Genomic DNA, 13,475 nt, shown 5'->3' on the forward strand with positions numbered 1-13,475 from the left:
CTTAGGATCTGCATAGGAAACACACACACAAGCACACACCTACCTTTGTTGCCTGCAGATGCCTCCTTGGCTGTCCCCAAACGGTATCAAACCAACACCCACGGGAAGCTGTAAGCATAGAGGACATGCCTGCACCCCATTGGACTTACCTGTGTGGGTTAAATCCGGGTTATTTGACAACCTATGGCGGTGATGGTTCTGCTCAGGCAGAGCAGTGCTGATGCTCCTCATAAAGCTGTCGCTGCTGTGAAGGTTCTAGGTGACATCACAATCCCTATGGTTACATACACGACAAAGCTGGGTTGTTGTTGTTTACACTCTGCAAGGCCTGTGGAAGTGAGTGACATCATAGCACTGTAGTTCTGAGGGTTCTAGATGGATGCAACAATCTCCTGTTGCTTCTATGAAGGCCATAATAGACGACATCACCAAACAGCTCCATAGTCACATACACAGCAAAGGAGAGATGTTGTTTACACCTAGTGATGTCAGTGGTATTGAGTGACATCACAGCACAGTGCTAAGGCTCCTGGGCCTGGACACAGCAGCGGCTGCAATATCTCAACGGAGAATACGTTTATATATATGTGTGTGTGTGCGCGTATATATATATATATATATATATATATATATATATATATATATATATATTTCTCCGCCGAAATCACTTTTAAACCCATTTCCACCTTTTTTTCCCTTCTCTTCCTCTTACTTTTTTTTCACGTTTTTTTACGTTTTTCTCCTTTTCGCCTCTTTTCTGGGCGTATTATTCTTCTTTTTCTTCTTTTTTTTCGTCTAATGCATACCCCATCAGTGCAGCAATGCTTATTCAATACCGCCAGCAGATGGAGACACTGGGGGATAATTTTCTAAGGATTTATACTGATTTTTCCTGTCTGAATTTGTCGCACAGAAAGTTGCAGGCCAAATATGTGTGACATTTCTGCGACTTTAGCTTCTAGAGCATTTTTACAACATTATACATAGGTGCTGAATACATAAAAAGCGACTGTTCAGCGACAGACAAGTCGCATCGGCTGAAAGTAGGCCAGAATGTCAGTCCATGTTGGAGCAGGTTTAGATACAGTCTAAAGCATAGATCTCAAAGTCTGTGCACAGAATTTAGCAAGGGCCTCGCACCTTCTGATGCATCAGGTAGGTGCACTATAGCATAGCCTAACCCTCTGTACTTTGGTCTATATTGATGCGGGACATAGACAGCCAGCTGATGACCAATCCATTAGTGCAATGGATGGCTGGAAGCATTTGTCTTTGCCTTTGCAATACCACAGAAGCAATGCATGGTCAATGTACAGCAATGACACACCTGTGTGAACAGCCAGGAGACCCCCCCATGTTATGTTACATAGTTACATAGTTAGTACGGTCGAAAAAAGACATATGTCCATCAAGTTCAACCAGGGAATTAAGGGGTAGGGGTGTGGCGCGATATTGGGGAAGGGATGAGATTTTATATTTCTTCATAAGCATTAATCTTATTTTGTCAATTAGGAACATTCAGCACCCACCCGCTATCAAGGCAGCTGCCTATCATGTCATGCCCTACCTGCACAGGTGTGCTGGCTACTCAAATGATCCAATTAAGGAGGCCATTTAGTCAGCAGCAGCAGAAGTCCTGTGCCTGGACGCTCCAACAGCGGCCAGACACAAGCAGAAGCAGCAGAAGCAGCAGCAGCACCACCTTTTGTTTTTTGGCTGCAGCAGCAGCAGCAGCAGCAGCAAGGCCCACAGGGCTGGCTAGCTGGCTAGCCAGCAAGCAGGTAGCAATGAAAGTAGGAATCTTTCTTTTTAACCCTGTAAGGGGGTGGTGCACTGTACCCGAAGATACTGCCATATCGGGTCAATGCATAGGGCGACGGAAGCAAGCTTCGAAATCGGCCCCCGTTCTCAAAAATCCATTTAATATATGGTCCCCAGATAGGGGACGTATCAGATATTAAACTGATAAGAACAGATACTACACTTGATCTTAGCCAAAAGGCCGAGAAGCGATAACCGTGAAAGGGGCGGGCCCAACAAGGTCCCCTTCATGGGCACTATCACTGCTTGCTGTCAGGGAGGCTGCCAGACAATTTTCCATGCACACTCTGGGCTGGGGGGCAGTCAACCACCAGTACACACAGCAGAACCTAAACCCATACCATTATTGCTAAGCAGCAAGACAGGGGCCCATTGCACTCCCACGGGGCCTTTTTAAATGCAATCCATAACCCGGATTTGCCAGGAACCCTTCTTACTCCTCCTACTTGCATGTGACACTGGGCTTAGGATCTGCATAGGAAACACACACACAAGCACACACCTACCTTTGTTGCCTGCAGATGCCTCCTTGGCTGTCCCCAAACGGTATCAAACCAACACCCACGGGAAGCTGTAAGCATAGAGGACATGCCTGCACCCCATTGGACTTACCTGTGTGGGTTAAATCCGGGTTATTTGACAACCTATGGCGGTGATGGTTCTGCTCAGGCAGAGCAGTGCTGATGCTCCTCATAAAGCTGTCGCTGCTGTGAAGGTTCTAGGTGACATCACAATCCCTATGGTTACATACACGACAAAGCTGGGTTGTTGTTGTTTACACTCTGCAAGGCCTGTGGAAGTGAGTGACATCATAGCACTGTAGTTCTGAGGGTTCTAGATGGATGCAACAATCTCCTGTTGCTTCTATGAAGGCCATAATAGACGACATCACCAAACAGCTCCATAGTCACATACACAGCAAAGGAGAGATGTTGTTTACACCTAGTGATGTCAGTGGTATTGAGTGACATCACAGCACAGTGCTAAGGCTCCTGGGCCTGGACACAGCAGCGGCTGCAATATCTCAACGGAGAATACGTTTATATATATGTGTGTGTGTGCGCGTATATATATATATATATATATATATATATATATATATATATATTTCTCCGCCGAAATCACTTTTAAACCCATTTCCACCTTTTTTTCCCTTCTCTTCCTCTTACTTTTTTTTCACGTTTTTTTACGTTTTTCTCCTTTTCGCCTCTTTTCTGGGCGTATTATTCTTCTTTTTCTTCTTTTTTTTCGTCTAATGCATACCCCATCAGTGCAGCAATGCTTATTCAATACCGCCAGCAGATGGAGACACTGGGGGATAATTTTCTAAGGATTTATACTGATTTTTCCTGTCTGAATTTGTCGCACAGAAAGTTGCAGGCCAAATATGTGTGACATTTCTGCGACTTTAGCTTCTAGAGCATTTTTACAACATTATACATAGGTGCTGAATACATAAAAAGCGACTGTTCAGCGACAGACAAGTCGCATCGGCTGAAAGTAGGCCAGAATGTCAGTCCATGTTGGAGCAGGTTTAGATACAGTCTAAAGCATAGATCTCAAAGTCTGTGCACAGAATTTAGCAAGGGCCTCGCACCTTCTGATGCATCAGGTAGGTGCACTATAGCATAGCCTAACCCTCTGTACTTTGGTCTATATTGATGCGGGACATAGACAGCCAGCTGATGACCAATCCATTAGTGCAATGGATGGCTGGAAGCATTTGTCTTTGCCTTTGCAATACCACAGAAGCAATGCATGGTCAATGTACAGCAATGACACACCTGTGTGAACAGCCAGGAGACCCCCCCATGTTATGTTACATAGTTACATAGTTAGTACGGTCGAAAAAAGACATATGTCCATCAAGTTCAACCAGGGAATTAAGGGGTAGGGGTGTGGCGCGATATTGGGGAAGGGATGAGATTTTATATTTCTTCATAAGCATTAATCTTATTTTGTCAATTAGGAACATTCAGCACCCACCCGCTATCAAGGCAGCTGCCTATCATGTCATGCCCTACCTGCACAGGTGTGCTGGCTACTCAAATGATCCAATTAAGGAGGCCATTTAGTCAGCAGCAGCAGAAGTCCTGTGCCTGGACGCTCCAACAGCGGCCAGACACAAGCAGAAGCAGCAGAAGCAGCAGCAGCACCACCTTTTGTTTTTTGGCTGCAGCAGCAGCAGCAGCAGCAGCAAGGCCCACAGGGCTGGCTAGCTGGCTAGCCAGCAAGCAGGTAGCAATGAAAGTAGGAATCTTTCTTTTTAACCCTGTAAGGGGGTGGTGCACTGTACCCGAAGATACTGCCATATCGGGTCAATGCATAGGGCGACGGAAGCAAGCTTCGAAATCGGCCCCCGTTCTCAAAAATCCATTTAATATATGGTCCCCAGATAGGGGACGTATCAGATATTAAACTGATAAGAACAGATACTACACTTGATCTTAGCCAAAAGGCCGAGAAGCGATAACCGTGAAAGGGGCGGGCCCAACAAGGTCCCCTTCATGGGCACTATCACTGCTTGCTGTCAGGGAGGCTGCCAGACAATTTTCCATGCACACTCTGGGCTGGGGGGCAGTCAACCACCAGTACACACAGCAGAACCTAAACCCATACCATTATTGCTAAGCAGCAAGACAGGGGCCCATTGCACTCCCACGGGGCCTTTTTAAATGCAATCCATAACCCGGATTTGCCAGGAACCCTTCTTACTCCTCCTACTTGCATGTGACACTGGGCTTAGGATCTGCATAGGAAACACACACACAAGCACACACCTACCTTTGTTGCCTGCAGATGCCTCCTTGGCTGTCCCCAAACGGTATCAAACCAACACCCACGGGAAGCTGTAAGCATAGAGGACATGCCTGCACCCCATTGGACTTACCTGTGTGGGTTAAATCCGGGTTATTTGACAACCTATGGCGGTGATGGTTCTGCTCAGGCAGAGCAGTGCTGATGCTCCTCATAAAGCTGTCGCTGCTGTGAAGGTTCTAGGTGACATCACAATCCCTATGGTTACATACACGACAAAGCTGGGTTGTTGTTGTTTACACTCTGCAAGGCCTGTGGAAGTGAGTGACATCATAGCACTGTAGTTCTGAGGGTTCTAGATGGATGCAACAATCTCCTGTTGCTTCTATGAAGGCCATAATAGACGACATCACCAAACAGCTCCATAGTCACATACACAGCAAAGGAGAGATGTTGTTTACACCTAGTGATGTCAGTGGTATTGAGTGACATCACAGCACAGTGCTAAGGCTCCTGGGCCTGGACACAGCAGCGGCTGCAATATCTCAACGGAGAATACGTTTATATATATGTGTGTGTGTGCGCGTATATATATATATATATATATATATATATATATATATATATATTTCTCCGCCGAAATCACTTTTAAACCCATTTCCACCTTTTTTTCCCTTCTCTTCCTCTTACTTTTTTTTCACGTTTTTTTACGTTTTTCTCCTTTTCGCCTCTTTTCTGGGCGTATTATTCTTCTTTTTCTTCTTTTTTTTCGTCTAATGCATACCCCATCAGTGCAGCAATGCTTATTCAATACCGCCAGCAGATGGAGACACTGGGGGATAATTTTCTAAGGATTTATACTGATTTTTCCTGTCTGAATTTGTCGCACAGAAAGTTGCAGGCCAAATATGTGTGACATTTCTGCGACTTTAGCTTCTAGAGCATTTTTACAACATTATACATAGGTGCTGAATACATAAAAAGCGACTGTTCAGCGACAGACAAGTCGCATCGGCTGAAAGTAGGCCAGAATGTCAGTCCATGTTGGAGCAGGTTTAGATACAGTCTAAAGCATAGATCTCAAAGTCTGTGCACAGAATTTAGCAAGGGCCTCGCACCTTCTGATGCATCAGGTAGGTGCACTATAGCATAGCCTAACCCTCTGTACTTTGGTCTATATTGATGCGGGACATAGACAGCCAGCTGATGACCAATCCATTAGTGCAATGGATGGCTGGAAGCATTTGTCTTTGCCTTTGCAATACCACAGAAGCAATGCATGGTCAATGTACAGCAATGACACACCTGTGTGAACAGCCAGGAGACCCCCCCATGTTATGTTACATAGTTACATAGTTAGTACGGTCGAAAAAAGACATATGTCCATCAAGTTCAACCAGGGAATTAAGGGGTAGGGGTGTGGCGCGATATTGGGGAAGGGATGAGATTTTATATTTCTTCATAAGCATTAATCTTATTTTGTCAATTAGGAACATTCAGCACCCACCCGCTATCAAGGCAGCTGCCTATCATGTCATGCCCTACCTGCACAGGTGTGCTGGCTACTCAAATGATCCAATTAAGGAGGCCATTTAGTCAGCAGCAGCAGAAGTCCTGTGCCTGGACGCTCCAACAGCGGCCAGACACAAGCAGAAGCAGCAGAAGCAGCAGCAGCACCACCTTTTGTTTTTTGGCTGCAGCAGCAGCAGCAGCAGCAGCAAGGCCCACAGGGCTGGCTAGCTGGCTAGCCAGCAAGCAGGTAGCAATGAAAGTAGGAATCTTTCTTTTTAACCCTGTAAGGGGGTGGTGCACTGTACCCGAAGATACTGCCATATCGGGTCAATGCATAGGGCGACGGAAGCAAGCTTCGAAATCGGCCCCCGTTCTCAAAAATCCATTTAATATATGGTCCCCAGATAGGGGACGTATCAGATATTAAACTGATAAGAACAGATACTACACTTGATCTTAGCCAAAAGGCCGAGAAGCGATAACCGTGAAAGGGGCGGGCCCAACAAGGTCCCCTTCATGGGCACTATCACTGCTTGCTGTCAGGGAGGCTGCCAGACAATTTTCCATGCACACTCTGGGCTGGGGGGCAGTCAACCACCAGTACACACAGCAGAACCTAAACCCATACCATTATTGCTAAGCAGCAAGACAGGGGCCCATTGCACTCCCACGGGGCCTTTTTAAATGCAATCCATAACCCGGATTTGCCAGGAACCCTTCTTACTCCTCCTACTTGCATGTGACACTGGGCTTAGGATCTGCATAGGAAACACACACACAAGCACACACCTACCTTTGTTGCCTGCAGATGCCTCCTTGGCTGTCCCCAAACGGTATCAAACCAACACCCACGGGAAGCTGTAAGCATAGAGGACATGCCTGCACCCCATTGGACTTACCTGTGTGGGTTAAATCCGGGTTATTTGACAACCTATGGCGGTGATGGTTCTGCTCAGGCAGAGCAGTGCTGATGCTCCTCATAAAGCTGTCGCTGCTGTGAAGGTTCTAGGTGACATCACAATCCCTATGGTTACATACACGACAAAGCTGGGTTGTTGTTGTTTACACTCTGCAAGGCCTGTGGAAGTGAGTGACATCATAGCACTGTAGTTCTGAGGGTTCTAGATGGATGCAACAATCTCCTGTTGCTTCTATGAAGGCCATAATAGACGACATCACCAAACAGCTCCATAGTCACATACACAGCAAAGGAGAGATGTTGTTTACACCTAGTGATGTCAGTGGTATTGAGTGACATCACAGCACAGTGCTAAGGCTCCTGGGCCTGGACACAGCAGCGGCTGCAATATCTCAACGGAGAATACGTTTATATATATGTGTGTGTGTGCGCGTATATATATATATATATATATATATATATATATATATATATATATATATTTCTCCGCCGAAATCACTTTTAAACCCATTTCCACCTTTTTTTCCCTTCTCTTCCTCTTACTTTTTTTTCACGTTTTTTTACGTTTTTCTCCTTTTCGCCTCTTTTCTGGGCGTATTATTCTTCTTTTTCTTCTTTTTTTTCGTCTAATGCATACCCCATCAGTGCAGCAATGCTTATTCAATACCGCCAGCAGATGGAGACACTGGGGGATAATTTTCTAAGGATTTATACTGATTTTTCCTGTCTGAATTTGTCGCACAGAAAGTTGCAGGCCAAATATGTGTGACATTTCTGCGACTTTAGCTTCTAGAGCATTTTTACAACATTATACATAGGTGCTGAATACATAAAAAGCGACTGTTCAGCGACAGACAAGTCGCATCGGCTGAAAGTAGGCCAGAATGTCAGTCCATGTTGGAGCAGGTTTAGATACAGTCTAAAGCATAGATCTCAAAGTCTGTGCACAGAATTTAGCAAGGGCCTCGCACCTTCTGATGCATCAGGTAGGTGCACTATAGCATAGCCTAACCCTCTGTACTTTGGTCTATATTGATGCGGGACATAGACAGCCAGCTGATGACCAATCCATTAGTGCAATGGATGGCTGGAAGCATTTGTCTTTGCCTTTGCAATACCACAGAAGCAATGCATGGTCAATGTACAGCAATGACACACCTGTGTGAACAGCCAGGAGACCCCCCCATGTTATGTTACATAGTTACATAGTTAGTACGGTCGAAAAAAGACATATGTCCATCAAGTTCAACCAGGGAATTAAGGGGTAGGGGTGTGGCGCGATATTGGGGAAGGGATGAGATTTTATATTTCTTCATAAGCATTAATCTTATTTTGTCAATTAGGAACATTCAGCACCCACCCGCTATCAAGGCAGCTGCCTATCATGTCATGCCCTACCTGCACAGGTGTGCTGGCTACTCAAATGATCCAATTAAGGAGGCCATTTAGTCAGCAGCAGCAGAAGTCCTGTGCCTGGACGCTCCAACAGCGGCCAGACACAAGCAGAAGCAGCAGAAGCAGCAGCAGCACCACCTTTTGTTTTTTGGCTGCAGCAGCAGCAGCAGCAGCAGCAAGGCCCACAGGGCTGGCTAGCTGGCTAGCCAGCAAGCAGGTAGCAATGAAAGTAGGAATCTTTCTTTTTAACCCTGTAAGGGGGTGGTGCACTGTACCCGAAGATACTGCCATATCGGGTCAATGCATAGGGCGACGGAAGCAAGCTTCGAAATCGGCCCCCGTTCTCAAAAATCCATTTAATATATGGTCCCCAGATAGGGGACGTATCAGATATTAAACTGATAAGAACAGATACTACACTTGATCTTAGCCAAAAGGCCGAGAAGCGATAACCGTGAAAGGGGCGGGCCCAACAAGGTCCCCTTCATGGGCACTATCACTGCTTGCTGTCAGGGAGGCTGCCAGACAATTTTCCATGCACACTCTGGGCTGGGGGGCAGTCAACCACCAGTACACACAGCAGAACCTAAACCCATACCATTATTGCTAAGCAGCAAGACAGGGGCCCATTGCACTCCCACGGGGCCTTTTTAAATGCAATCCATAACCCGGATTTGCCAGGAACCCTTCTTACTCCTCCTACTTGCATGTGACACTGGGCTTAGGATCTGCATAGGAAACACACACACAAGCACACACCTACCTTTGTTGCCTGCAGATGCCTCCTTGGCTGTCCCCAAACGGTATCAAACCAACACCCACGGGAAGCTGTAAGCATAGAGGACATGCCTGCACCCCATTGGACTTACCTGTGTGGGTTAAATCCGGGTTATTTGACAACCTATGGCGGTGATGGTTCTGCTCAGGCAGAGCAGTGCTGATGCTCCTCATAAAGCTGTCGCTGCTGTGAAGGTTCTAGGTGACATCACAATCCCTATGGTTACATACACGACAAAGCTGGGTTGTTGTTGTTTACACTCTGCAAGGCCTGTGGAAGTGAGTGACATCATAGCACTGTAGTTCTGAGGGTTCTAGATGGATGCAACAATCTCCTGTTGCTTCTATGAAGGCCATAATAGACGACATCACCAAACAGCTCCATAGTCACATACACAGCAAAGGAGAGATGTTGTTTACACCTAGTGATGTCAGTGGTATTGAGTGACATCACAGCACAGTGCTAAGGCTCCTGGGCCTGGACACAGCAGCGGCTGCAATATCTCAACGGAGAATACGTTTATATATATGTGTGTGTGTGCGCGTATATATATATATATATATATATATATATATATATATATATATATATATATATTTCTCCGCCGAAATCACTTTTAAACCCATTTCCACCTTTTTTTCCCTTCTCTTCCTCTTACTTTTTTTTCACGTTTTTTTACGTTTTTCTCCTTTTCGACTCTTTTCTGGGCGTATTATTCTTCTTTTTCTTCTTTTTTTTCGTCTAATGCATACCCCATCAGTGCAGCAATGCTTATTCAATACCGCCAGCAGATGGAGACACTGGGGGATAATTTTCTAAGGATTTATACTGATTTTTCCTGTCTGAATTTGTCGCACAGAAAGTTGCAGGCCAAATATGTGTGACATTTCTGCGACTTTAGCTTCTAGAGCATTTTTACAACATTATACATAGGTGCTGAATACATAAAAAGCGACTGTTCAGCGACAGACAAGTCGCATCGGCTGAAAGTAGGCCAGAATGTCAGTCCATGTTGGAGCAGGTTTAGATACAGTCTAAAGCATAGATCTCAAAGTCTGTGCACAGAATTTAGCAAGGGCCTCGCACCTTCTGATGCATCAGGTAGGTGCACTATAGCATAGCCTAACCCTCTGTACTTTGGTCTATATTGATGCGGGACATAGACAGCCAGCTGATGACCAATCCATTAGTGCAATGGATGGCTGGAAGCATTTGTCTTTGCCTTTGCAATACCACAGAAGCAATGCATGGTCAATGTACAGCAATGACACACCTGTGTGAACAGCCAGGAGACCCCCCCATGTTATGTTACATAGTTACATAGTTAGTACGGTCGAAAAAAGACATATGTCCATCAAGTTCAACCAGGGAATTAAGGGGTAGGGGTGTGGCGCGATATTGGGGAAGGGATGAGATTTTATATTTCTTCATAAGCATTAATCTTATTTTGTCAATTAGGAACATTCAGCACCCACCCGCTATCAAGGCAGCTGCCTATCATGTCATGCCCTACCTGCACAGGTGTGCTGGCTACTCAAATGATCCAATTAAGGAGGCCAGTTAGTCAGCAGCAGCAGAAGTCCTGTGCCTGGACGCTCCAACAGCGGCCAGACACAAGCAGAAGCAGCAGAAGCAGCAGCAGCACCACCTTTTGTTTTTTGGCTGCAGCAGCAGCAGCAGCAGCAGCAAGGCCCACAGGGCTGGCTAGCTGGCTAGCCAGCAAGCAGGTAGCAATGAAAGTAGGAATCTTTCTTTTTAACCCTGTAAGGGGGTGGTGCACTGTACCCGAAGATACTGCCATATCGGGTCAATGCATAGGGCGACGGAAGCAAGCTTCGAAATCGGCCCCCGTTCTCAAAAATCCATTTAATATATGGTCCCCAGATAGGGGACGTATCAGATATTAAACTGATAAGAACAGATACTACACTTGATCTTAGCCAAAAGGCCGAGAAGCGATAACCGTGAAAGGGGCGGGCCCAACAAGGTCCCCTTCATGGGCACTATCACTGCTTGCTGTCAGGGAGGCTGCCAGACAATTTTCCATGCACACTCTGGGCTGGGGGGCAGTCAACCACCAGTACACACAGCAGAACCTAAACCCATACCATTATTGCTAAGCAGCAAGACAGGGGCCCATTGCACTCCCACGGGGCCTTTTTAAATGCAATCCATAACCCGGATTTGCCAGGAACCCTTCTTACTCCTCCTACTTGCATGTGACACTGGGCTTAGGATCTGCATAGGAAACACACACACAAGCACACACCTACCTTTGTTGCCTGCAGATGCCTCCTTGGCTGTCCCCAAACGGTATCAAACCAACACCCACGGGAAGCTGTAAGCATAGAGGACATGCCTGCACCCCATTGGACTTACCTGTGTGGGTTAAATCCGGGTTATTTGACAACCTATGGCGGTGATGGTTCTGCTCAGGCAGAGCAGTGCTGATGCTCCTCATAAAGCTGTCGCTGCTGTGAAGGTTCTAGGTGACATCACAATCCCTATGGTTACATACACGACAAAGCTGGGTTGTTGTTGTTTACACTCTGCAAGGCCTGTGGAAGTGAGTGACATCATAGCACTGTAGTTCTGAGGGTTCTAGATGGATGCAACAATCTCCTGTTGCTTCTATGAAGGCCATAATAGACGACATCACCAAACAGCTCCATAGTCACATACACAGCAAAGGAGAGATGTTGTTTACACCTAGTGATGTCAGTGGTATTGAGTGACATCACAGCACAGTGCTAAGGCTCCTGGGCCTGGACACAGCAGCGGCTGCAATATCTCAACGGAGAATACGTTTATATATATGTGTGTGTGTGCGCGTATATATATATATATATATATATATATATATATATATATATATATATATATATTTCTCCGCCGAAATCACTTTTAAACCCATTTCCACCTTTTTTTCCCTTCTCTTCCTCTTACTTTTTTTTCACGTTTTTTTACGTTTTTCTCCTTTTCGCCTCTTTTCTGGGCGTATTATTCTTCTTTTTCTTCTTTTTTTTCGTCTAATGCATACCCCATCAGTGCAGCAATGCTTATTCAATACCGCCAGCAGATGGAGACACTGGGGGATAATTTTCTAAGGATTTATACTGATTTTTCCTGTCTGAATTTGTCGCACAGAAAGTTGCAGGCCAAATATGTGTGACATTTCTGCGACTTTAGCTTCTAGAGCATTTTTACAACATTATACATAGGTGCTGAATACATAAAAAGCGACTGTTCAGCGACAGACAAGTCGCATCGGCTGAAAGTAGGCCAGAATGTCAGTCCATGTTGGAGCAGGTTTAGATACAGTCTAAAGCATAGATCTCAAAGTCTGTGCACAGAATTTAGCAAGGGCCTCGCACCTTCTGATGCATCAGGTAGGTGCACTATAGCATAGCCTAACCCTCTGTACTTTGGTCTATATTGATGCGGGACATAGACAGCCAGCTGATGACCAATCCATTAGTGCAATGGATGGCTGGAAGCATTTGTCTTTGCCTTTGCAATACCACAGAAGCAATGCATGGTCAATGTACAGCAATGACACACCTGTGTGAACAGCCAGGAGACCCCCCCATGTTATGTTACATAGTTACATAGTTAGTACGGTCGAAAAAAGACATATGTCCATCAAGTTCAACCAGGGAATTAAGGGGTAGGGGTGTGGCGCGATATTGGGGAAGGGATGAGATTTTATATTTCTTCATAAGCATTAATCTTATTTTGTCAATTAGGAACATTCAGCACCCACCCGCTATCAAGGCAGCTGCCTATCATGTCATGCCCTACCTGCACAGGTGTGCTGGCTACTCAAATGATCCAATTAAGGAGGCCAGTTAGTCAGCAGCAGCAGAAGTCCTGTGCCTGGACGCTCCAACAGCGGCCAGACACAAGCAGAAGCAGCAGAAGCAGCAGCAGCACCACCTTTTGTTTTTTGGCTGCAGCAGCAGCAGCAGCAGCAGCAAGGCCCACAGGGCTGGCTAGCTGGCTAGCCAGCAAGCAGGTAGCAATGAAAGTAGGAATCTTTCTTTTTAACCCTGTAAGGGGGTGGTGCACTGTACCCGAAGATACTGCCATATCGGGTCAATGCATAGGGCGACGGAAGCAAGCTTCGAAATCGGCCCCCGTTCTCAAAAATCCATTTAATATATGGTCCCCAGATAGGGGACGTATCAGATATTAAACTGATAAGAACAGATACTACACTTGATCTTAGCCAAAAGGCCGAGAAGCGATAACCGTGAAAGGGGCGGGCCCAACAAGGTCCCCTTCATGGGCACT

The 13,475-nt window shown here is 45.9% G+C and overlaps 6 non-coding genes across 6 annotated transcripts; all 6 read right to left on the reverse strand.

The window, feature by feature from the left end:
* Window positions 1-1,823: 1,823 nt before the first annotated feature.
* Window positions 1,824-2,014, reverse strand: LOC130308777 (U2 spliceosomal RNA). The gene has a single exon (XR_008857711.1). It is a non-coding gene; the product is annotated as a U2 spliceosomal RNA (small nuclear RNA).
* Window positions 2,015-4,101: 2,087 nt separating this feature from the next.
* LOC130308779 (U2 spliceosomal RNA) lies at window positions 4,102-4,292 on the reverse strand. Its single transcript, XR_008857712.1, has one exon. It is a non-coding gene; the product is annotated as a U2 spliceosomal RNA (small nuclear RNA).
* A 2,087-nt stretch (window positions 4,293-6,379) lies between these two features.
* LOC130308780 (U2 spliceosomal RNA) lies at window positions 6,380-6,570 on the reverse strand. The gene has a single exon (XR_008857713.1). It is a non-coding gene; the product is annotated as a U2 spliceosomal RNA (small nuclear RNA).
* A 2,093-nt stretch (window positions 6,571-8,663) lies between these two features.
* LOC130308781 (U2 spliceosomal RNA) lies at window positions 8,664-8,854 on the reverse strand. Its single transcript, XR_008857714.1, has one exon. It is a non-coding gene; the product is annotated as a U2 spliceosomal RNA (small nuclear RNA).
* Window positions 8,855-10,951: 2,097 nt separating this feature from the next.
* Window positions 10,952-11,142, reverse strand: LOC130308782 (U2 spliceosomal RNA). The gene has a single exon (XR_008857715.1). It is a non-coding gene; the product is annotated as a U2 spliceosomal RNA (small nuclear RNA).
* A 2,097-nt stretch (window positions 11,143-13,239) lies between these two features.
* LOC130308783 (U2 spliceosomal RNA) lies at window positions 13,240-13,430 on the reverse strand. Its single transcript, XR_008857716.1, has one exon. It is a non-coding gene; the product is annotated as a U2 spliceosomal RNA (small nuclear RNA).
* Window positions 13,431-13,475: the final 45 nt, after the last annotated feature.

This window comes from Hyla sarda, unplaced genomic scaffold (assembly GCF_029499605.1).
Source record: "Hyla sarda isolate aHylSar1 unplaced genomic scaffold, aHylSar1.hap1 scaffold_1494, whole genome shotgun sequence".
Lineage (NCBI taxonomy): Eukaryota > Metazoa > Chordata > Amphibia > Anura > Hylidae > Hyla > Hyla sarda.